This window comes from Pygoscelis adeliae, unplaced genomic scaffold, assembly GCF_000699105.1.
Source record: "Pygoscelis adeliae isolate BGI_AS28 unplaced genomic scaffold, ASM69910v1 Scaffold86, whole genome shotgun sequence".
NCBI lineage: Eukaryota > Metazoa > Chordata > Aves > Sphenisciformes > Spheniscidae > Pygoscelis > Pygoscelis adeliae.
The window spans coordinates 58,216-60,563 of record NW_008824930.1 but is presented as its reverse complement, the minus strand read 5'-3'; the positions used below and the strand labels follow the sequence as shown (position 1 = coordinate 60,563).

Below are 2,348 nucleotides of genomic sequence, written 5' to 3'. Positions count from 1 at the left end.
CAGTTGTAAATAATAATTCAGCACAAATAAATTTAATGAGAAAAATACGTAGCACAAGAACCACTTTACCTGTTCAACAGTCAATAAGTTGGCAATACTAAATAACGAGCCTAGCCTGCCACCAAGCCAAAGGACCTCACTTATTTCTACTACTATCGGTTAAAATGTAATTAAGAATCCTCTGGGAACTATATAAAGATACAGTCATTCTTCACCGTAAGTTGCCTAACTTCTTTAGTTGAATCTAACATAAAAGGCAATGTAGTACTGGGTAGTTACTGTATCTTGACTGAAATGCAAGTGGAATAATTGTTATTTGCATTATCTGTCAAAGACATTTGAATTGAAACTGACAGAAGTCATGTGGTAGTGTTACAGTTGGATAGTTCAAAGGTAACTGAAAACAGGTTTTCAAATTCAAATTTTGCTGTGGTTTCACCTTAACATTCAGACTTCCAAACACTCAAATTTATCAATGAAGCTGAAAACATGCAATACGCTGTAATATTAGCAACAAAAGAATGGGACTGAGGCAGTGAGAAAAGGTACAGAATACTACTACTTTTATGGCTCACATACGATTATGAAAGAACCAGATTATCCATTATTTAAAGAATTCACACAGTCTGCAATAATACGCATAGGAACTGCAATTCAAACAAGAATATAGAAGTTAAAACACGAGTTTGGATCTATCATGCTGAATGAAAAAGTAATCACTTCATATATACTAAGAGGGAAAAAAAAAAAGGAGTTCTGAAAAAATAGGAGCAGTAAAACATACTTACTTGGTGTGAAAGCAAATCTGTGCTTACATAATTCACAGTATTCTTTTCTGCTGTGTTTAAGCCACTGAACTAAGCTGCAATAAAAAGTGATCATATTAATACATGCTGTTACATCTCTCCGCCTTATCCCTCCATTAAGGAAAATACACCAATTCTCTGTTTTCAAACATAAATCAATATATTGGTACTATCAAGCAGGACTTAAATTAGCATGTTTATTAAGTCCATTTAGGCCACCAAGTAAGTTTCAAAAATTGAAAAAGGTAAGCTGACTATGAGTAATAGCGACTCTTCAGTTACATCACTTACATTCTTGATAAAGTACATTCTTTGAGTACGTTACTGAAAAGACTAATAACTCAAAGCATATATCCTGACATGGACACCCACCAGCAACACCAATCCTTATTAATATTTCAAGATATGACACATATGTGCACACACCTAAGATTTAGAACTGTTGTATTTGTGAATGAATGGCTATTAAAATACCATCAAAAGGACTGTGTGCTGTAGACCAGAATTACAGTTTTCACTTAAGCATTTCCCTGATCATACAGCTCAAAATGACCAAAAAGTACTAGGGTATTTTTATTTCTTGCTATGAGGTTAGATGTTCTTTTTATTCACAACTACAAGTGGGAAGAAAAAGCCCCAACACACTGATTTTTCTGCTTAGTTTTCATAAAGCTGACATACGAGCAGAACTGTAGTCCTAAACACAAACAATTAATCAGTACTTTCTTTTCATATATAATTACTAAATTCTTTGTGAACTGTCATGAACCATCATGTAAAAAACATCAAAACTGCTAACACGTTTCTGCTGAAAATTGGATTTTCTTACTAGTTAACCTGAAGACTTAGGAAGTATTGTTTTTAGAACACGTTAATGTGTTTTATTAAAAAAAATATATTAAGAAACCCACAAACACAGAACTCACCATTCCTGATGAATAAATTTAATACTGCCAGTACACACACACGGATGATAGAGGGGTTTCTCAGGAGTTCCTTCAGACCGACAGACTCTGCATATATCTGCTGACAAGGATATAAAGCTTAAACACTAGTGCTTAAAAACTCAAATTTATAAGACAAATTATACAATTAAATTCTAGAAACTTTGCCATACAGCAAAATGAAGCCAGAATAAATTGAAAGAGGATGAAATACAGATTTCATCTGATGCAAGACATGAAGACTGAGAGATCACCAGAAAAAGCAACAAGAATGTTATCTGCCTGATCATGTTATAAAAAACCCAAAACACGTCGTCTTATATCTTTAATATTTCTAGGAAATAGACACAGTAAAACTACATGCAGAGGTGCTCTTCACCTAAAAAAGTTATCACTGAAACAACATATAGATGGTTAAGGATAATCTTCCTGAAAGTGGAGACTTTGAAATGGAAAAATTCCATTTGAGTTTTGAACAAGTTAAAGGGAGGCTGAGCAGAAGAGATTTAAGTCATTGCTGGACATTAGTAAACACACCATTTACTACTCTTGAACCTAACATGGATGTTCCTTGGTGCTCTGGATGAAAGGGGAAAAA

General features: G+C 33.7%; 1 protein-coding gene across 2 annotated transcripts in view; it reads right to left on the bottom strand.

The window, feature by feature from the left end:
* The window catches only part of MARCH6 (membrane-associated ring finger (C3HC4) 6, E3 ubiquitin protein ligase), a 52,108-nt gene extending 50,283 nt beyond the window's left edge, over positions 1 to 1,825 (bottom strand). For both annotated transcript variants that reach the window (XM_009324985.1, XM_009324986.1), the window contains exons 1-2: positions 1,733 to 1,825; positions 789 to 862 (exon numbers count right to left, since the gene is read on the bottom strand). The gene's annotated coding sequence lies outside the window, so the exon portion shown is untranslated. The remainder of the gene's footprint in view (positions 1 to 788; positions 863 to 1,732) is intronic.
* Between the last annotated feature and the right edge of the window lie 523 nt (positions 1,826 to 2,348).